Genomic DNA, 23,877 nt, shown 5'->3' with positions numbered 1-23,877 from the left:
GAACACCATATTTCGATATTGGAAAACAGTAGCGTGGAAGATGAAAAGATATAGCGCGAGCAACAGCCATCATCCTTGCAACCTTGTTGCGAGTCATTGCGCATCTTCGAGTTATCCTTTTGGCGAATGTTCGCTGCTGATTTTCCCCGTTTCCCGCTTCTCGTGTCCACTACGAACACCATATTTCGATATTGGAACAGTAACGTGGAAGATGAAAAGATACAGCGCGAGCAACAGCCATCATCCTTGCAACCTCGTTGCGTATCATTGCTTATCTTCGAGTCATCCTTTTGGCGAATGTTCGCTGCTGATTTTCCCCGTTTCCCGCTTCTCGTGTCCACTACGAACACCATATTTCAATATTGGGACAGTAACGTAGAAGATGAAAAGATATAGCGCGAGCAACAGCCATCATCCTTGCAACCTTGTTGCGAATCATTGCGCATCTTCGAGTTATCCTTTTCGCCAATGTTCGCTCCGATTTCTTCCTCCTCTCATTTCTCCTGTCCACTACGAACACCATATTTCGATATTGGAAAAGCAACGTGGAAGATGAAAAAATATAGCGCGAGCAACAGCCATCATCCTTGCAACCTTGTTGCGAATCATTGCGCATCTTCGAGTTATCCTTTTGGCGAATGTTCGCTGCTGATTTTCCCCGTTTCCCGCTTCTCGTGTCCACTACGAACACCATGTTTCAAGCGATATTGGAACAGTAACGTGGAGATGAAAAAATGTAGCGAGAGCAATGCCCATCGTTTTCACAACCTTGTTGCGTATCGGTCGAACGCGTTAACGAGGATCGTTTCATCGGCGATTAACCCTCACCCTGACTGACCCCTGGGCCAGTATTTGCGGGCCTCTTTCGGAAATTGGTTCGTCGTTCTTGCCAATTTCCGTAGATTGCTGTCCGTCCCCCTCTTCGCTCTCGATCTTGCCTCGCTTTCTTTTCTTCGTCGATTCGCTGTGGCCGTCGTTCGCTACAAATTGTGTAAATTTGCCGGCTAACTATTTATCTTTATGACCGAACGACGAACCCGATCTTTCTCCCCTCGGAACGCGTTCAACGTTTCCGCGGATCGCTGGACTTCTTCGTGGTCGTAACCGTCGTTACGCCGTCTTTTCTTTTCAATGAACGTCAGTTTCGTTTCCAGGAAACGAATTCTCGCGTCGTTGTCGATTCGCTATTAACGTTTCGTCGTGATAATTCAAACGGAAGGCATAGGAAAGTTCTTTGCGCAGATTCGTGAAACTTAGATTCTGTCTGACACGATTTCCCTAATATTTTTAGACGTTTTTTTTTTTTTTGCTGTTACCATAATGGAGAAGCGAATCGTACGATGCAAACGTTCTTTATTTTCCGATGTTTTTGCAATTTCGCAAAACGTGCTACAGCTTACCAATCGCGATTAACTTTTATCTAAATATTCGTAAAAACAGAACGAACATGTATATTTCACGATCTGATAATTTCGAAACATTTGGGGTTCTGTATCGTCAATGTGCCGCGTAACAACGTCTCAAGCGAATTTTCACCAAACACGCGTGTCCTTTCGAACAGACTTCCATTTATCCTAAGTTTTATCGTCTCCTGGTTACAGCTTCCTTCCGTTTTAAGTATCATTCGTGGATGGAAATCGACGTGCATGTGTCGTCGGCACGTGGCCGATTTGTCAGAAACTTTCAACCATATCCGTACTGTTCGACAATAGAGTGAAAGGAGAGCCACGTACGGAACAGGGAGAAGGGCAAGGGATGAATCGGTGATTCGTAGGTCGCGCGACACCCTACTCACGACCCCTGCGGACGTATTAGCCTTATGGTGAAAAGGTATGCGGCGTGGTCGGGCCTGGAGCAAACAGGAAATAGTTCGGAGCTTGGTAAGATCAGGGTTGATCCAGAATGTCCAGTTTATCGTCAGCCATTTTCTGGAGCGTCCACCTCGAGTACCCGGTTGCCACGGCCTTGGGCAGTAGTGGCCACTTAGCCGCTCCCTAATGATGGAAACGAGTTGCCGAGGGTCGGCCGAGTACGAGGGATTCGACCCTCCCGACTTCGGCAATCGTTACGTTTATCCTGACCAAAGGATACTTTCTACCGAATGGAAAGGGGTGAGGTAGGCGGTCGTAAAAACGGACCCAAGTAGAAGGTTTGCGCAAGAGATCGTAACGAACGCTTCTCTCGTTGTAGCGACCTTCGAATCGACCTACTTGCACTGGTCAGAGAAGCGTTTGCTGGATTTGATCGTTTATCGAGCAACGACTATTCTATCGGTTTGCAATCGTGTTTGTTACGAGACGAGCTAATAAACAGGAAATACAATGGCTACGAAAACCATCGACACACACTGTTGATCGTCGATCAAGCTTAAGATTGGAATTATTTTTCCTATCGGGTTCTACATTTCATTTTCGCCATATCAAATATTTGTAGTCGTACGAGAGGGATTATTACCGAATGATACGAACTTTGATTCGTGTTGATCTAATTAATCGGTAAGCGAATGGTATAATAAATACAACTCGATACTTTGGAGTCGTAGGACAGAGCTGACAGGTATGAAACGTTTCAGGTTGAAAGGAGTATACGCGGAGGTGAATACGCAGGGTTGTTTGGTAATGTTAGTACAACGTTTCGTGAACCTACGGTGTATATCGACGTATCTGCAACGATATTCATATCGTTTCTCTCGTACATGCCTCGAAAATACGCCTTCATTGGAAGGAAGGAAACACATGGTGATAAACAGGCATTCTGTTTAGTTACACAGAGAACTCGAGCGAGACCCGAGGGGTCCTCGAGTATCGGAACGAATGATATTTATCGTGCGGGCAAATCTGAAGTCTGGTCGAATCCCAAGGGTGGTCCACGCGCGTCTGTGCCTCTCGATAAATAATATCCACAGAGTGGTCATAAAGTGAAAATAGTACGGACGTTTATCCGTGAGGAAAACCGCAGGGAAAATGTAAACGGCTCGCAACGATCCATGATTTTTTTACGACCGTGAAAAACACTTCTTTTTCCCGGGCAAAGTCGATACCTTCGAATGGGAAAGGTTGCCCAATTTTTATTTACGACCACGAAGAATCTCGCGTCTTCTTAGCGGAGATAATTTTCAGAGGATGATTGTCGGAGACCGCAATGCGTCAAAAAACGCGGCTTAATCCCTTTGGTTTCCTATGAATCGGATCCCCGGCGGTTCGTTCTGAATGAACCGAAGGTGAGCTATTAGCGTCCTGCTTGGTCAGATGAATGAACGGTCGCTCTTTTTCGATCCTTGCGAGTCGCACAGGTTGCGTCCCGCTGAGAAACCCGTAGTCCCAATTCTTACGGGTCGCTATACGTATCGCCACCTATCGACATTCGATACTAATTGCCCTTCTCCGCCTTTTATCCATCCAATCTTCTCAGGGTTACGTTTGCGTAACCTATTTTACCTTCGGATATATAAAAATAGCTTTGATAGCTAATTGCACGGATCGTGATTATTATATGGCAGATTACGGTAGAAACGTACGCGTGGCGAGTCTGCTCGAACGAGTATTAGTTATAGTAGTATCAGCGAAGCAAGAAGTCGTGATTACACGAAGGGGCTGAACCTAAGTGGGCTATTAAACTATCTGTAATGAACGTGTCACGTACGAGTTCCATATCGTACGGATAAGCGTCACGTCGATCCATGAATAGTCTGATTTTGATGCGTCCATCTGAAATCGAAGCGCGTAATATGCCGTTCAAATTTGTATACTGTAAATTCTTGAGACTTTGATCTACGCCGCTACGATCGCTGAACCAACGATTGCTCAATCCGTATAGAATTCGTGGACGTAGAAATATTGTATCATCGGAACGTAATTATCAATAAAAACACGAAAACGTCAACGACGCAACAATATCGTACACAATGGTGTTTGTATGTATAGCGTAGAGTCAGACAAATGTGGTAATCGTCCAGTTTCCAGTAGAGAATTCCCGAACGAAAGCACCGTGCGTGTAGAGATAAAAATCGTCGATGGAATGGCTGGTTTTTGTAGGTTGTCCGTGCATCCTTGGGCGATTCCTCTGTCGCCAGTGTGCAATTTAATGATCATTTCGCAGATGAGGGAGCCGATAAAGCACACCGGCGCACGGCGAGCGAGTCGAAATCGCAGCTCGCGAGATGCATGCTCCGACGTTATTTGTTACGTGCATAACGTACTATATACGGGATTGCGTGTAAAGAAGCATATATTCCCGGATGATTTATCGTCTTTTGGATGAAGAAGTCAGACGACAGGACGCGGGGGAAAGAAAGAACAGGAAAAAATACTGGCTGAAGCGAGAGAGCGGTAGCGTGGCGCAACGGACGAACAGCACGGAACGTGCACGGCTTTATACTGCACAGTCACTTTGAAAGAATCGCGGTACGCGTTTATCTTTACTCCGCCCCAGCCGTTAATTGCATTCTGTCCTCGCCAAAACAGATATTCGTTCGTTGAACAGATCCTGCCTGGGAAAGAACGCTTCTTTAAATCACACAGCGATCCTATCGTCCCTCGAAAGAAGAATATCCTCGTTTACTTTCGATAAACGTTCCGAGGTGTTGTGAAGCTCGGTTCGCGCGCTTTGTCGCCAACACGACGACGAAGGGAAACGCGATGGTTCTGTCGTTAATAAGCTCGGCAGTTCGCACTTCCAGAAACAATTATTCGGGATGGCTGTTCGCGCATTCCGCGCTGCTCCCGATGTATATATATCGGACGAAGTGCGGATATGCCATAAATACTCGGGCGAAGCAGTATATCTCTTTCGCGTTGGTCCACGCCCAGAGCACATGCTGTCGGAGACACCTACGGCCCCCCTCTTCTCCTCCAGGAATCTTCTTAAGCTTCTTCTTGGGCCTCGACGAGGCCGTAAACCCCGTTCTCGGATCGCCAGAAATCCATCGCTACCATCGCGTTTGCCTGCGAACCTTGTCCGACGAATTCCCCACGGTGTCGAGCTGTTTGACACCTGACCTCGACGCCGTGTGTTTCTTTCTGCACGACGTCCAACCCCCTTCGACCGAGCCGATTCTCAAAAGCCAACGCGTATCGCCATCGGAACGTTCGGATCAGAATTAGATTCTCCTAACTGGAGACACGGTCTTTCTTTGTTGGAAAATTTTGCGGATTACGCTGTTTTCGAAGATCGCCGTGTGTTTTTGACAATAGCGTAGCGAGTAATTCGTCATCGGTCTTTTCAGCGTCGAATTCCTTAAAGGATCGTAAAGCGCAGATGGACCAGAAAGAAGGACGCGCTTCCTCCTGACGGTCTGCCGACCGACTCATAAAATAAGCCTAGCGTAGACAGAAATCCGTTGGTTGGGTCTGGCCGAGGCGTTACGGAGGGCCAACTTTATCGCCCGGTGAACTCGTAACTCTTACGAGCAGTTCTTCACACCAGCGACACCGTACCGAGCCTCTACCCATTTCGAGACATTTTTACGTGATTTCGGAGACGCCCGATCGGTTATTTTCGGCAACGGTGCGAGCCACGCAAGCTTCCAGATCGTCCGTGGCTTCTCACGTGCTTGAACACACGATTATACGCCAATAGGGAATGCGTTCGGTATGTTGGCCACGATTTGACGAACGACTCTGCCGAAATACCGCGATGCAACGTAGTAGAGGCGTCGATCGATTTTTCTCTCGATTTCTTCTTTCTTCTTTTCTCTCGATTCTTCCTCGCTGCTATTCACCGTATACAGCGTGCTAGATTACCGCAACAGCATGAGAAGGACACGGTGTAGCCGCGTGAAAAGGGGCTGCATTGTTCGGCTACTCGAAAGATTTCTCGACTCGTCAATGGCCAACCATGTCGTGTTCTCTTTCCTACGAGGACGCGAACGAAAGGTACGCCGTTTGCAGGTTTTCCAGCCCGAACTATCGTAGGGATACCATTTGTCATCATAGCGCATTATGGTCGCGCCTCTACGCCACGAAAATACCGCGGTCAGGAATTTCTATCCTCTCTGTGTGTTCGAAAGGGAGAGCGATCCGCGTCGAACATTGTTGCTCGGCATTTCGCATCGATTCAGTTTGATTTATGCATTCCGGTCCGGGCTGGAGAAACCAACCAGCAGTCCGACAATACACCGAGCCGAAAAAGAAACCACGGAAATGTCATCCTCTATTTTGGGGTGCGGCGTTTTGGTACCCCCGTTTGGTGGCGGCAATAAAGGACGAAGTTAGACTCTCGGGGGCATCCTCGCGGCTCTCCGCTCGAGCATCTGCCAATATTTGTCATCTATTATCGGCGTCGCCTTGTAAACAGCGCTTTACGATCCGCTTGTTAAATGCCGCGTAGCACGTGCAACGGACCAACCGATCGTCTTACAATCGATGATCGTTCGCCAGTTTCCTTCAATCCTGAACAAAACGACGCCGATTAATTGCACGTAAAGACGATTCGTCCCCTTCGTGTACCGTCTTCGTACGTTCGTATCGATACATTTCGCTCAACGAATAACGCACACATCCTCGCAAATTACACGTCTACCTGTGTGTTCCAGGTATTATATTTCATCTTTACTACCGCGAGATCATTTACGTTTAACGATCGCTTAATGAAATACATCTTTGGATTATAGCTGTAGCCGAGGACCATCTGTCCGTGGTCGTTAGTACAACGCGACCAGACTAATCTTTTCGACTTTTTACGATCGTTCTACGTCGATTATTAAATCCGTGGGACGGTCGACTGGCTCCGTCGCGCGAACACGCCAGGACGATACGCGCAATTCGCAAGCGGAAGGAGGATTCCGAGTCGCAAAGGCCTATCTGCGGTTGCATGCGTGTATAACTCTCTTTCCATCGACCGGTCGTGCTATTATTCCTTCAGGCATATGTGTGACAGCTATTCAAAGGAAACGCTTCCGAAGACATTGGACGCCGAACGCGTTTCCCCATCTGTTGCCATTGCGTCGCCTGCGCTGCCCTCTGAGAATTACAGTTACCTTATTGTTGCCTGACGGCGAACAAAAACCTTCTCGCAAGATACACGAACGAAGAGGAAGTCAGAGGAGTGCGATTCTCCGACTGAACTGGTCGTATACGCGTACACGATCGATACGTAGCGAAGACACGCGATATCAACGACATCCTCGCGAAATTTCGCTTTATTAGGGTACGAGTATACCTCGAGATATCGCGCATGTTGATCGTGTAATCGACACTTTTCGAGTAAGGAATTTCGAATGTTGGGAAGAAAGAACGGCTCGTCGAACGATCGTTTTCGCGAACAATATGCAAACAAGTTGCGAACACGTAACGAATTGTTCGTAAACAGCGGTGCGGAAACGCCATAAGGTATCTTTTGTCATCCGCTTCCGACGTTTCTTCGATCCGATTTCTAAAACTACATCTTTGCTCGTGTTCGCGTACAGTTCGCAGAGACTTTGACCGTCCGCGAGTTGCTGAGAAAATAGTAGAGTGATCGTAAAATGTACGCAAACATGTTACGTACACTGTACGCAAACGCTATTTGCAAGCGTGTGTACTAATGAGTACCCATGTTGAAAAACAAGAGAGACGTAAAAAGGATATGCAATAAGCAGGCCGACAAACACGAGCAACGTTTCCTTATTTAAGCGTACGATTTACGACGCGGCCGATATCCTCCTAGTCGCGTTATTTATGCACAAGTGGAACGAGATGTGCCGGGTGCCACCCTGACCCACCTGGGGGCGGAATCGCCTCCGCCCTAGCCGCCCCCGGGCGTATTCGGGTCGTGCGAACGCTGCACGGTACCGCAGGATATCGTTCGACTCGTTTAGCAACAAGACGCGACGATATATCGTAATCCCATCCCCTTTCGAACTTCCCTCTCGTTTCCACGGAACGCCGAATCACCGAAAACCGTATTACGCGTAACGTGCTGCGTAGATACGAAAGGCTAGACATCGGCGACTGGTTCGAGGCGCCATTACTTTTCCTCGATCTCTGCGTATTCGGCGTTATATATCCCGAACAATGCCTACGGGCGCGTAATGACCAGCCCGTATTGTGTCTCCTCGCGTAGCTCTCGCACGATCCCGTATGTCATAGGCGCGAGTCGTCGAATGTACGAGCAACGCTCACGGGGAAATCGTGTCTAGAGAATCGTGTCTCGTGAATGCATTCTAGCTACACGTACGGTATGAATGCACGCGTGCACTCGTGTACGTGATATGTGTATGCGTACCTTTATGGGTACATCGACGGAGACCTCTTACATGGCCATAGTTCAGAGGCGTGGTAGGTTCACTCCCAGGTGCGTCTCGTCCCGGGACGTACAATGCCACGTAGGAAACGACACCATCGGACACGCCCCGATCTACGTGCCCTAATATTCACTCGTGTCGTACCCCGTGTCGCACAGGGGTCGTCAGGCAGATGCACTGATACGTACACGGCTATAGATATTAAAAACGAGCGAATAAATAATCGAAACTGGGTCGACTACGATCTGTTAAATAAAGCTTAAAGGAGAAAGGGATGGTTACGTTTCTGGGATACGATCGCAATTATCGGAGGGGGTACGTGTTTCTCGTGCAGTTTATGCATCGCGAGATTGCCAGACCTCGAGGAAACAGATGCGACGAACGTTGCGGTTTCGCGGCAGACGACGCTGCAGATGCGGCGAGTCGCGAATCGCGCGACCATTCAGGCCACCCGACCGACAGGCCGTACAACCGGTCGATAAGAGTAGAAAAGGTTAGTAAAAGGATATGGAAAAAAGTACGAAGAACCGCGGCACCAGCGAAAGTTGACCAATTGATACACATATGCGCGACCGCAGAGCATGCGAGATCTGCTGCTGCATCCTGTATTTAGTCGCATATGACCCAGTTGCGCCGGTTCGCTCCAGAATTCGAGAAGCAGAAAAGAAGTTGGATAACCGCCGATCTGCCTTCCGTTTCAATGCCGCCGTGCCGTTCCGCGCCAGTTTCACCTCATTTCCCTTGCGAATTTCTTTCATCTCTTAGATTCGAGCGATCCGTTCGACCGATGCATTGTCCCCGGTGGTTCCAACGAAAGAACGCATTTAATGCAAAATAGGACCGCCGACAATAGCATTATAATTGCGCGGTTCTTTGTCGTTCAGGCACAACAGATTTCTTCGTGCCCGCCTCTCTTCTGTTCGCGGGCTCCGAGAACTTTGCACATTCGCGAAAGTTTTTGACCTCGTTTAACCACGGCTCGACCAAAACGAACGAAAAGTTCCACGGCTATTGTCGGCTAGAACCACTCCGACGACTTTCCCGTCGCGAACAATCCGGACGAATCGTCGCGAACTTTTCCACGATGCACAAAGCCCAGGAATTAAAGTTCTTCCTTGAATTCGACGTCGTTCCTCTGCGCCTTGCGTTCCATCGTCTCGACGTAGCACGTACATATACGCGTCCATAACTCAAATATCCGGAAAAATGATAGGAGAAAGCGTTGCGGACGAAAGTCGTGTGGCGTAGTCGAGACGGCGTGTAAAGTTGACGTTACAATTTTCGGACGGATTAAATTCGAAGTATCTTTTCGTATCGTTCGTATTTGCCCAAAAATTTGAGCGTCTCCAGTCAAACGCGACATACATTCTGGTTATAAGTATTTTGACCGAGGATATCCAGACATCGGATATTTATCGGAAAGTCCAAACAAATGTTATTCTTCGTCCGATATTTCACGTTATATATGGCCATTTTTGCCCTTCGCGTTTCTCATTCAATTTCTTTCGAGTCGAAATATTCGTGAAATTACGTAATTGCTGCGACATACGTCTAACTATGTCGCGGAAGAACTGCGTTTATACGACGAATTACATTAGAAGCGGACGTTATCACGAGATAATTGCGTGGCGTTTAAACGACAATTAAAAGGCTCGTAGGAAAAACAGTGTTTTTCTAGAACAAGCAAAAGATCTTTAAACATCTGTTCGGTACTTTTCAATTCTTCTACGCGAAACGATTCGATTGCTGCGAATGTATCTAATAACTACGTACGTCGCAACAGGATCGTGGCTGATTGCGTTACGAATTTATGAATCTGATATGCGTCACGCTCATAGAAAATTCCACGTTTAAACCGTCGGACGAGCCCCAAGTCGGTTTGCAAACTTAGTTTCGCAGTTCCGGCGTACACGGTCGAGTCATGAACGTGGACGTGGACGAATGACAGGCTTTCCGCTGAATCCGTTTGGCCGTATATCCGCGAGAGAGCGAGAGAGGAGCTAGGCACCGCGGTCAGCTCGAAAACGAGGAAGTGACGTCGGGCGAATCGATGATTATAATTAGTGGCCGATATACCGGAACAGGAACGGACTGATTACGGTAATCAGTGGCACGCAGTCGCACGCGGAATGATTCACAGTGGCATAAGGACGCGCCTCGAGCGAGAAAGCGAGAGGTCGGCTTGACTAGATGGGAAAGGGAGGAAACGAGAAAACGATGGAAACGCGATGGAAGGAAGGAGGAAAGACCGAAAGACCTGCAAAGGGAAGAGGAGGCTGGTCTCCTCGCCACGCATGCGCGTGCACAACTCTTTCCGTGAGCGACTATTATTATATACCGTATATAGTGGCGAACAAAAGGGTCCCCATATGGCGACTCGCGGACTAATGTATGTCATTAGACGCATTACTCTATGATAATTAAACGTCTATATGCGCGGCATTGTTACGCTCGTACTTTGCGCCGCATTACCGGAATGACACGTTGCGCTGCAGTGCTTCGGATGTCGTGAACGATTCGCTTGCCCGCTTCCACGCGCGTTTTCATTTCAACCTCCTAGGACCGACACAGGCACTGGTAGGAACCCACCGCGGGAAAATACGAAACAGCTCGTTTTCCCGATTAAAACCGAGAGCAGGAAACGTTTCTCGCGTCGTCCACCAACTGCTGTACGGTCCCTGACAACGATGCTGCAAAATGAACGATCTGAATCGATCCGATCTTTTTCTTCCTCGAACTGCATCTTCTCGTTTGCGATATTTACGCTGTTGACCAGAACTAGGAGCGATGGAAATTCGTTCGTGTTAAGTTTTAATCGAATTTTAAGAATAAAATAAACGACACGTAACGATAATTTCCGATCGTACGCGTACAAATGTATAGAAGTTTGCAATCTGTTCGTAGAAAATCCGTCTTCTTAACGATGTCGTTCGATGGCACAATCGTGGCATCCGAAACCTTAAGAACGATTTACACGACGAGATAGGATGGATTCAGGGTTGTGCTCGTTTCGTGCATCCAGCCGCACGATATTTCACGCGCATTGTCGAACAAAGCATAGAACGAATCTGGGTAAAGTCGTTATCGACTTCCAACAAACGTAGAAAGACGTCGTTCTCGGTAGGTTTGTAACGCGACCACCATTCAGGATGCGACCGCATCTTTGTGACCACACAAGTATTCTCGAAAGTCGACCCGGTGGGTCTAGAAATAAAAGAGGCCAATAGGAAGACCCAAACAAATTCGTTGCGTGAATACTCTCGGGCTTAGCGACGAACCTCTTCGGCAAGTGTCCTCGCCTAAAAGTTTCCTCTTCTGGTATATGCACCTTCGTTGATAAGTACATACTAAGCGTACATACTTAAGTAGAATACCAAGTAAGTACATACTTGGCTTTTTACAAGAAGTCACAAGTAGACTGCGGATATTATGCGTTTACGAGAAATTTGAAAGTGCAGAAATGCAAAGTGCAAAGTCCAAGTAATTTGCAAGACAGTATGGAACATCCGGAGTATAGTATCTTCTATAATATTTAGTACCCAGTAGCTGGGTAAAACAATTTTAATTTCCATAATTATATTGTCTACGTAAAAATTCTCAACCAAACGATGAATATCCGAAACACAAAATTATTACAAAAGATTATGGGTGGTGTTTCCATAGGAAAACGGCGAAATAAAAATTACACGTTAGAGTACGTATACGTTCCTCTGATTCGAACAGAGCGTATATTTGTTAGAAAAAAAGCGATTTCTGTCCTCGCGTTTTATCCATATTTCCGTTTAGCGTAACGAACTACAAAGGACAGTTGGATTGCCTTAAGAGAGACCGATCGAAAGCAAACACATGTCCTCGTATATTACTGGTGTCTGTACACGCCCCTTGTTCATAGAACGATCGTAGGAAAATCATTGGGATTTGTCGCGAAGCCAGAGGGGTGCGAAAGCGATCGTTTTTGGCCGCCGATTATTATTTTCCTATTCACACGCGGGGCGTACCGTTCGACTAGCCATGCTTTTCCATTGCGAAATGAGAGAGCCGCGTCTCTCGAACGATTACGTGGGATAGAAGCAAAGGCGGATATTGTAGAACGCGAGACGTAAAAGTTGCCTGTGCGACCACCCTTGCCCGCCTCTGCAAACAAACGAGCAATTCTTCCACGTTGGTATTACACGGCCGAGGGAAAATCGAAGCACATTTTCCACGAAGCGAGAAAGTACGCGCGCAGTTGGGAAATTACAGTCGTTGCGTCGACTGATAACTGCTCGCCGTTCAATTTGCCGATTCGTTTTGGCGAAACCGTCGCAAAGTAGGAATTTCATCGTGCAAAGTTGCAGCTGCACGTTAAACGTGTCGTTTGGTCGATCGCGTTTTACAGAACGAGGAAATTCTTTGGCAAAAGTAGGTTCTTCCCTGTTAGGAAAGCGTGGAAATTGAATAGCCTTGCTTCGGCTTATGCGAAACAACGTGCATCGTGAGGGTCGGTTTACTCCGAACGCCTGTCACGATTAAACGAATAAAAATCTTTAACTCGGGAACAGATTAGATAAAATCGAAGGTGTGTTTGAAACGAAAAAACAGAGTAAAGTGTATCGTGAATTGAGAAAATTGCGACAAAAGTCTTAGCTCTAGTTTGACAAGCTGTTGCTATTGATGAATTTTATTACAAAGAAACGAAATTTTTTAAACTACGAGTTACTCGATTATCCTATCCGGTACAAAATTATAAAATTACAATTCGCATCTCGTTAGTTTATTAAGATCGCTGATTGTAAAACTAATTTGGTACATCGATAGTAGGATTCGAATGTTCTTAAAATTATTAAAATGTCACTGTACTGCCTTAAGAGCGAGAGAAGGTCGTGCAACGCAAGATTTCCGCGTGTTTCTCTTTTTGCGTTTCGAGCTCGATTCAATTAGGGCTAATTCCATGTTTCAGAGAACGGCAATAGCAGAAGCAATATCCAAGGTCCAGGAGTATTATGCGATTCGCTTGACAAAGTAGCTCGATCAAAGTGTTTTTCATCGAGTTCCGTCGAGCCGACAAGCAGTCGCTCTATCGAGAATATAACATCGTCCGATCGCGCGAACCTAATTACCCGTATCCTGCGAATATTCTCGATCATGTAATCGGCGTTAGCGTATACATAATCCGATATCCAGGCCGGAAATGGCGAAATCGTTTTCGGTAAGGCTGTCGCATCGAATCGTTCGAGGCTCGGGGAAACGTTTTCTGACGTGGCCAGCGAGTTGCGAAATGCGCGGTGACGCGGCTTAATCGCGACGAAAATACAAACAAAAGCGGCAGGTGGCGAAGTACAAAGAAGAAAAAGTGCTTTTAATTGCTGAACAATGAGTCCGCTGCGTGCCACACCTTCGCGCATTGTCTTGCGCTTTAGCAGATTACTTACGCCGACTGGTCAGAGTGAATGTCGGTGACGACCAATAGAATTGCCCGACAATTAGTGGCCCGTGCTACCGGCAAATTGTTCTTACCGAGAAAAAAAATTACGCGCGAAATGCTTTTACAGGCTCTTCCTTCTTCGAAGTCTCTTCCTTCGAGCGTGAATTTTCTACGAGTGAACATAACCGAACCAAAGGTGTATCCCTTCTAAATCGAAACGCTCGGGTCGGGCGGAGCAATGCGCGTAAGATCGTAGATCGTAACGCATGGCGCGTGGCGCGCTTGTTCGGCGATTAGAAACGGTTCGTTGATATCGTTTAAGGAAGCGGTATCGTTGGCGAACGAACGAACGCCTTGGCACAATCGCGATTTATCTCGCGGTGGTAAACCGGCGGCAAATCGCTTGGTTTAAACTACGTTGCACGCACGAACGAGCTCATTGATTTCTAATTAACGGTTAGATGAAAGAACAATCGCGATATAATTTCTCGTGTCCGGTAGAATAAAAGCGGCGGCGACAATACAAATTCCCCGGGGTCTCGGCGTGTGTCTCCCCGGAGAAGCATGACAGGGGGGCGTACACGGTTTCAGAAATTCGTCTTTGGGTCAGGCCTCTCCGGTCTTTCTCTTTCACGTGAAAAATGCCAGATGTTTCGCATGTGGCGGACGTAACGTGCAATGCTGTTGTTCCGCCTCTGTCACGGCAATGCCTTATTCATACACGCGGTCGCGAATTCAGATCGGCCCGAGGCCTCGAGGCTGTCGAACCGCGAGCCACGCACACACGATATAACGCGCGTCGTCCTACCGTCCGCCGGCACCACCTCGCTCTCTTCTCCTCTTGGTCCTTCGTTTCATTCCTCTCCATTCCACGCAACTCACCGAGTCGAGTCCAAGTCGAGTCGAATCCGAGTCGAGTCTAAGTGGAGTGGAGTGGAGTGGAGCGTAGTCGGTTCTTTCTTCCGGCATCGCAAAAACGATCGCGTCCCGTTTCTTTTTCTCCCCGACCGTCCAAAGAGAGTTCAACGACAGCGCCGGATTCGAACGTCTCGCTTCTCCATCACGGAATCACCGATTTAATGGAACCGATTTCGTGCAAGTCCAAGTCGAAACGGATCTCTGGAATCGTCCTCGTCTGGCAATATTCCCGAGTAACTGTGAAAACCGCGATCGAATCGGCTTTCCTCTCCTTTTCTTATCTATCTTCTTGCCTTTCTCTTTCGCTAAATTGGCTTCGATCCTTCGTCCACGAAGCGCGGGCCCGATACTTTTTACGCAGTTTCCTATTCCAAAGTCCCGTTCTCTCTCTCTCTCTCTCTCTTTCTTTCTCTCTCTGGTTCGCGTTGTTGCTTCTTTATCCGTGGTATCTTCACGCTGTATTACGTACTTCCTCGTGTTAAAGCCTCGACGACGGTTCATTATACGAGACTCGTCTATCGGAATCGATCACTCGTCCGGTGGGCGTACATTCGACGAAGGAGGTCCTCGAGGTTGACGCGCAACGTCGGCCCGGCAACGTATAACGCCTCGGATTTATTCAATAACGACGATCGTTAAGGTCGCTCCGAGGGGGGCGGGTCGTGGCCCTTCCGACATTCGACGCCAGACACGTGCTCCCTCCGCCGACCTAACGCGCTTTCAACGCCAACTACCTTCGAGTTCCGAGCTTATTAACGATGGATCGTCTTCCGATATCCTTTCGATCCGTCGAGACGTCTTTGTTTTTCCCCTCGTTAGAACGTCCTCGGGTCCGTGACGCTTTAATTGGCAGACGAACATCGTGGACTCACGTCGTGACGTTTTTGGACTTGGTGTGAGTTTCGTTTTGGAAGTACGCAGAAATAAATTGGTAACAGAGAGGAAAGAAATAGCTTGGGGACGTTTTAAAGATGACTGGCAATGTTTTACCAACGTTTTGAATATGTTTGTCGGATATATAATATTAACGAACATATAATGTAACGTACTTAGCAGAGCGTCGTTAAGGAGCCCTTAGGCTGTCCATATGTAATTATCGTCGATACAACGTTGTCGACATTTATCGACGAACTGTATCTTCGTTGAGAACTTTGAAATATCGGCAATGCTATCGGTCGCCTTGCATAAGGATGTCCAAGATGTTTCCCACGCTTCGTCTTTCTCATCGGTCAGATTTTTATTCCAAATGACAGTACTATTAGTCCGGAAGGTTTCTTTCCTTTTGTAAGAAAATAATGGATGCACAACATTTTCCATTCATTTTGTTCTATCAAGATAAAGATTACAACGTTCGACAGATTAGGTTTCGTGTTTGTATAAAGATGCGTCGTTGTAAAATCTTTTCTGTGAAAAAAAGACACTTCCGACAACCCAGTACTACTGTAACACGCTGTTCAATGGTTTATTGCCCTTCCTAAATCTTTTCATCGAAACGCACGAAACTAAAAGCACGGTAGTTGCTTACAACGAGATTCTAACAACAAGTAGAATAATCTAGTTGACGCAACGTATGTACAGCGACAAAGATGCTTTAGTATTGGCTTTTGGTATTAGCTGTACTTCTCAAATTCTATTAGAATTTTTCTATGAGAATTTTTATAAAAATCCACAGTCTGTCAATAACTCCTGAATTAATGATTATCCGTAATATCCATGGAAATTGGACGAAGAAGCAACGTGGATGACGAAGACGATGGGGAAATCACGAATGCCTCGATACCGATGTCGCGAATCGTCGAAGATGCTAGCGATGTCAACATCCATTCGCCACATCCGCCCGCAATTTCTTTTTTATCTCGCTTTTCCCTTCCTTCTTTTTTGTTGGTTGCAGTGCCGTAACACGAGGAACAGCCACTCGCTCGTGGCGAGATAAAAATACGGCCGAAAGGGTATTAGTCATGTTGCGATGGCCCGTGGGGTTTCGAGAGGAGCGCGCGTGTATCCGTCCAACTTTCCTCTCCCTCTCTCTCTCTCTCTCTCTCTTTTTCATGCAGCCTGACTCGTACGTGTGTTAACTAGATCGCCAGGAAGCGGAGCCGCTAAATCACGCGGGATACGAACAAACCCGGAACGGAGCAGACCGGTCACCAATACGAGAACCAATTCACGCACACGGTCCGAACTACGCGCGAACTACCAACGCGTGGTCTCTGCCTCTCTCTCTCTCTCTCTCTCTCTCTCTCTCTTCTTCGACCCTTCCCTTTCGACCCGCTCGTTTCTCTTTCCCTCTGGCAGCTTGTGTGTATATTCTGCCGCGCCGCTCCGAGCGCAGACGTATCAATTAACTGCGGAACTCGACGGCCATCTCGACTAATTTCCATCCATTCTCCACATACCTACTCGATGTGCCATGAAATTATCGGCCGATAGCCGAGCTCCGCTACCGTGCCATTCTTTCTCGCGTTTCTCTATCCTATTCAAAAACGTCCCACTTTGGAGCATTGGATTTTTTCGCGGGTTGTCGCAAGCTCGCGTCGAGTTTCGCTCTAAGGATGGGGTGTTCCTATACGGAGGGTTAGCCGAATTTTCTATATTTTGCTTTCTGTGAAATATGGTAAACCATAACGTCGATACTACGACGTAGATGACATTTCTTTCTCTCTACACTTTTTGTTTTTCTTAATCGTCCTAAGAAATTTAGCAAAACGTGCGTCGCAGATGGCCACCGTGACAGTGCAAACTTGTGAAACGATCGGTTTCTCCTCGTCGCATCCCTTGATCCCTCTAATACATTCGCTGTTATTCATACATGCGTTGCATCGTTTCAACTTATCCGGAATTAGGCTCTTGGTAACAATCGATCCGTTTAAAGCAACAGTGGTGCAAGTGAAAAACGTCGACTGTCGGATAATGATGGATAAAGCAAACACTCTGTAAGAACGCTGAATTGTTCATTGAACGTGATACGTGACTCGAACACTGAATTCTGCTATCCACCGAGAAACTAACGAAGATATACTAACACGATCTTTGCGCAAAAACTGGACGAGGGTTACGTTCTCGAGATGTGTAATTAAACTGAAATAGGTAAAAGACCAACTTACATTAGTTTACAAAGAACAACTTTTCAACGTATCAAATAAATAAATTGCAATATAAATATACAGGCTGGTTGGTAACTGGTGGTACAAGCGGAAAGGGGGTGATTCTCCGTGAAAAAAGGAGTCGAAAATATAGAATAAAAATTTTTCGTTCGGGGCTTTGTTTTCGAGAAAATCGACTTTGAATTTTCGCTCGGTACGCGTGCGGTACGTTATAACGGATCTCACTGTAGATCGTTGTCTCGATGGAAAAATTAAAAAAAAAAAAATAAAAAAACATTTTTATTCTATATTTTCGACTTCTTTTTTCGCGTAGAATCACCCCCTTTCCGCTTGTACCACCAGTTACCAACCACCCAGTATGAAAAGTATATTACAAAATAAATTATGCGGCTTTCTTTAAAGACGATCTAATCACGATTACTTGGCACGATCAAGATCCTATCGGATATGAACTGCAGTTCTGCTGCACTCGTCTAACCGCGCTACGGATGAAATAGTCGAAGATCCATTTAGCACGGTAGCAGCAGCAGCAGCAGCAGCATCGTTGCTAGTAAAGAGCAGAGACAAATGACTGCGAATCGAAATCGGTCGCGACCGTTCACAAGTCGAGGGCGACACGGTCGCGTACGAGGTGTTAATCGACTTGCCTCGAAATGATCGTTTGTCAGATCCACGAGCGACCGCGTGCCAGCCGGTCGGTTTCGTTCGTCGGAACGATTTATGACCTCCGAGAGTCGACCATGCGAGTCAGCCGGAAGTCGCGGTGCCCTTTGTTCCTCTGTTCTTTCTTGCGCGTACCGTCCCAGGCTCCGTTTATCGCATTTACATTCTCCGTTCCTTGCTTCCTCGCCCACTCGTCCCGCTCAGATTATTGAATCAGATATAGGACGGAATTGAATTGATTTCTGACAGTCATCCTACGATCCTGCACGCTCGCAGGTATACAAGGTGTCCAAATAAGTTGAAACTTAAAGCGCACGTTTGGTATTCTTCGTACGGGTTTCTTTATTCTTCTTGGTTTCCATGCCATGACGATTCGATCTTCGCTTGATAAATCGTTACGGATATCTCGTGCTACTTTTTACCTTCTTCTCTGTTCGAAATTCAAATATTCATTGAATTTCAAGTTTATAAAATGAATATCACTTCTTCTAACGATGAAATCTATATTTTTTAATCGTACGATAACTCGATACAGCGATAAAGTACGAACTAATTGTACGTGAATGTAAAGCATCGAAATACAAAAAGAGTATAAAAGTAAAATACAAAAAGAATTTTAAGCAAATGCTTGACATTGCATCTCGCAATCATAATGTTGAAACATAATAAGCGAAACCTATAAAGTTGGTTAAAAGGAAATTGAAATATTGCGCCAACGTAAGATTCTTTCTTACTAATTTAATTCTCCGCGTAACGTTTCTTTAACGTTCTCCCCAGCTCTTCCCTTCCTCTTTTAATTTTTAATAGACTCTGCGCCTTGACTTTAATAGACTCTACATCGGGAAATGCTTCTGTTCGACCGATTTGTAAGGAACAGAAGAGAAAAGCTAACGTACGAGTTACCACAATCAGTCGCGGCACGAACCGTCCAGCGGTTGTCGGAACACGTTTGATGTTAAATCTTCAGAACTGACAGGCGATAAAACGACGTCGGCAGACCAGAGTCGGAGTTACAGAAATATGATGTAGCGATTTAAACGCGTCGCACGACATCGGAGCGGCGGCGTTATTCGTCATTCTAAACATAGTTCGTTCGAAAGACGAGAAATAAAGGCTTTTCCCCGTGCAATCTGCTCGAATGCATGGAAAGCGAACGGGTTAACGAATCTCGCGTGGAATGCGATCGCTGAAAGATGAACGCGACGCGGGAACGTAGCTGGAATAATTTGATCGTGAATCGGCAGCAGCGGCTGGTAATTAGTTTAGGCAGACCGTTTCAATTAGGGTAAATTCCCGTAACGAAGTTATTGCCGGACGATGTTGATTCACTGGCCTGACCAGGAGGAATATCGCAGCGTCACTGTCGGCTCCCTACGCGAGTGTCGTATGAACCAACCAGATACTTTAATGACCTTTAACGACGAGCAATTAGCTGGAATCGGACGGCTGACGTTATCGGTTTTGCGTTACAGCGGAGACCAACGTGTCTCTCTGTCCACGTTCGTTAGGGCGAAACGCGTAATCGATCGCTTCTCTCTCTCTCTCTCTCTCTCTCGATTTTCTACGATTTTAACCCGCAATTGGATCATCCAGAATCTATGTAACTTTTATCCTTCGATGCGGTGTAATAAAATGACGAAGAATTTCCAACGAACGATTTAAGAAATAATTGCATATTATTTTGTCGTCGGGAATTTTTACATCTTCAACAGTATCGAATGGAAAAGATATATACAACTGCAACTTTTTGATAAGGCGTAATAAAAAGAGAAACATTCCTTTGACGATAGCCTAGAACGAATTATAGCTAAACACACGGTATAAAACTACTTAAGATGCGGAAAAGGACAAATGTTTCAAATGTTGAAAGTAAAGTATCTATTAGAATTGTTAACAAGTAAAACGACTTTCTATTTAAGTTCTACGTATTTCTTCGTGTTCGTAAAAATATAAATGCGCATAAAGACGAACGGCTCGGTCGTAATTCACACGACATTTGAGCGATCAGTTGGAGGGTGATCTACTCGAGTAACCTAATCTAGAACCGCGTGATAATCTGTTTGGTCGTGACACGACGGCTGGAAAGTTGAAAAGACACCGAATTTTTTTAACTTGGACCCGGAGGTCCTTCACGAGGCCGCGGCACTTTGGTAACAAGACTACTCGTGCGCCCTTCGCTGAGAAGTTGCGCGCGTGTATCTCGAGCTCGTGCACGCGTGTGCGTTCCTCTCGAAAACGCGTAGCACGACGCATGTGTTTCGTAGTCTCGTTCGGTGGCCTGGATAGATCGTCGTTAACCACATGCCCTGCTCTCGTTAGTCTCCTTTATTAGGTACGTCGTTGAGCCGCGTATCAGGATCCTACGACAGCCTAATCTGTTCGCTCGTTACGCGCCACCGAGATTACCCGCCAGAATTTCCGTTTCATCCTAGATTCGCAGACACTCGCGCTAGTTGGCCGATAACGCGCCATGGAAACGTGGAAATAATCGAATTCGAGATGAAATCTGGGAATTTGGAATACGATCGTTGAAGAAATGGTCTAGGTTTATGGGAAATATATTATCGTCCATTGATATCCAAATACTTTAGGGAACAAAGGTCCTTGCAGGTAAGTTCTTTTGGGCCTGGCTTACCATTCTCGTTCAACTTCTCGTACAACTTATTCGAGATTTCGCAGTTCTTGCCACCTATTGTTAGTAAAACTATCCTTTGTCTGGCACCTTTTCATTTCTTAAAGTATATAAATTGAAACATTTGAGAATCTCCTTGTATATTTTACTTTTTATGCAGAGATTTGTATAATGTGCAGGTTATTACAACATAATAACTAGGTGAGTGTGGATTAATGTTTATTGTATTTAAATTAAACAAAAAAAAAAAAAAAGAAAAAAGACAAGGTGCGTCCAGTTATCTTTAAATCATGAGGTATGTATGTAAATGCTAATTGCTAGTTAGGTGTACTCTATGGTAAAACGCGTGAATTATTACGAAGATCTTTCTTTATTTTGCATATATAAAGAGAGCAAAATTCCTTCAGAAGCATTATGATTATCGAATAAAATTTGCCTAATATTAAAAAAGAAAAGTAGAAGCGGAAGTTTTACTGTAAAATTTGCTCGATGCTAAATTTTGTTTCATGGATCCTTTCCCCACAAATTCCCCCAATTTGTATTTCAGTTTTTTCATGGATTCCATCAGCAACTCAGAGCGTACGTTCAACCAGAGGAGATGCAGACAATACGAAAGAAGGTAGTTTAATTAAATTTGCAAATGTTTGTCGCAATGGGAGAAACGACACGCTGCATCCCTGTTCAGTTTGCAAAAGGAACAAGAAGCAAAGGAGGCGGGCCAGCTTTTGTAAACACGAAACCATGATATTCTCGAGAACCAGATCGAGTCGTTAGTTTTACGAGGTTTGTTAGCTGACTCGTAGGGTGGTCAAAGATACTTGCTGCCAGGCTTTTTCGACCTTTTGTCCTTTCTTTAACTGACGACCATTATCCCTTCCACTCATTTTGACTCGCTAACCACTAAGCACTGATTTGATAACTGACCGCTAATTCTCAGAAGTATGGTGGGTAGCTTTCAACTAATAATATAATATGTAAAAATAAGGAAATACAAATATTTCCTCATTTTAAACTATTAATCGAATAAAATAATTTTATCCGCTCTTCAATCAATCTATGTAAATATTCTCGGTTCTTTCGTTAACTGACGACCATCGTCCCTTCCACTCTCCTTGGTTCGTTGGCCAGTAAGCCTTGTTTCTCTAACTGACCACAAATTCTCAGGAATATGACGCGTAGCTTTCAACTAATAAAAATAAGGAAATACAAATATTTTCCTATTTTAAACTATTAACAAAATAAATTCATTTCATCCTCCAATGCATTTGTACAAATTTTCTCGTGTTGTTTCCTCGACTGGTGACCATTATTATCCCTTGCACCTCTCCAATTTCGCTGGTCACTAAACCTTCTAAGTCCTGTTTTGCCAACTGGCCGTAAATTCTTAGAAGTATGACGCGTAGCTTTCAACTTACAATATAATATGAAAGCGTGGAAACAAAAATATTTTCCTATTTTAAACTATTAACGAAATAAATTAATTTCATCCACGTTCAAACGAATTTGTACAAAATTTCTCGACTTGTTTCCTCGACTAACGACCATTATTGTCCTTTCTATTTCTCTTAGTTCTCTGGCCACTAAGCCTTGATTCTGTTTTGCTCGTAGCCGACATTAAAATGGATAAAGACTTGAAAGAACAACATTCGATCTAAAATTAGTATTTCCTCGAATCTCGTTCCGTAAGGAATTCATGTAAAAAGGTAATATCCATAATTGTCCCATTTGTCGTTACGCAATAAAATATGTAACACTCCTTATAATTTTTTTTAACGTTTAACATATAATTATTAACACAATTATACACGTACATAAAATGTAATTATAGCAATTGTGTAACTTTGTATTACTTTATATAAACACCTGTATTTCTATGGAATAAACGCGTTCATTATTTAATACAGCTTTCGTGAATATCCTCAATCTGCTGGATGTAAATTAATTTTACAAAATTCGAATACCCATAATATATCGCAATTTACGTGCAGTATAAAACAGATAAATAATTAACAGGTAAATATAAACAGGTCAATAATTAACAGATAAGTACAGAACGAAACATACCGCATGCTGACGACTAGAGTCAAAAACCATTTCCTTACATATCACATTCCCCTGATACAAATACTCAATTTTGGGATAAAAGTCTTTGCTCATGTCCGAGAAATTGCACCTGAAAATTTTTTCGAAAATGTGCTCTGTATCAGGAGAATCGTTTTACGAAAGGATTTCGCTTCCTTGCCCATCGTGTTCTCCCAAAACAAATCCTTAATTTTGAGACAAAAAAAAGAAAAAGATTTCGAAAATTTTCATTCGAAATATTTTTCCAACAATTATCGTATTGAGACATTTGTCGAATGGCTTTTATGTGTCGACGCTTTACACATCGCATTCTCCTGATACATAAGTACTTACCTGTCATACCTGCCTCGATTATACTTACCTCTTCTCGCGGATCAGTATATTTTATAATACGTGGGTATAGGTCATGTTTAAAAGTCCTCTTAAATCTAAAGCTCTTAGGACGCGAACGAATGGATTTTTAAGTAAATCGTTTAGTGCGTTGGATCGTGATTGCTATTGTTATTTTCTTTCTCTGGAGTGGAGCGATAGGAGAGAATGTAGAAAGGGGCTGTTAATAAAAACACGTTGTATCACTTATCTATAGTTTATTTCGTCGAATCACTTTTACATGGCAAGAATTTAGTAGAAAAAGAAATATCAAATTTCTAGTGACGATATCAAAGCAAATAGAGAAATGTTATCTCGAATCGATTTTCAAAATGCCTAGTTGTCTGTGTAGATAGGAACTCGATTTATTTGTCGGAATCTGTGGCAGAAAGAAACACATGTGATTACCTTTCAAAATTATTAATTTATTTCTTTATGTTAATTATTCACCATATACAAGAAACGAAATAAAGCGTTGAAAATG

This window comes from Bombus vancouverensis, chromosome 11, assembly GCF_051014615.1.
Source record: "Bombus vancouverensis nearcticus chromosome 11, iyBomVanc1_principal, whole genome shotgun sequence".
Taxonomy (NCBI): Eukaryota; Metazoa; Arthropoda; class Insecta; order Hymenoptera; family Apidae; genus Bombus; species Bombus vancouverensis.
The sequence above is the reverse complement of the archived record's forward strand: the minus strand, read 5'-3'. Positions refer to the sequence as shown.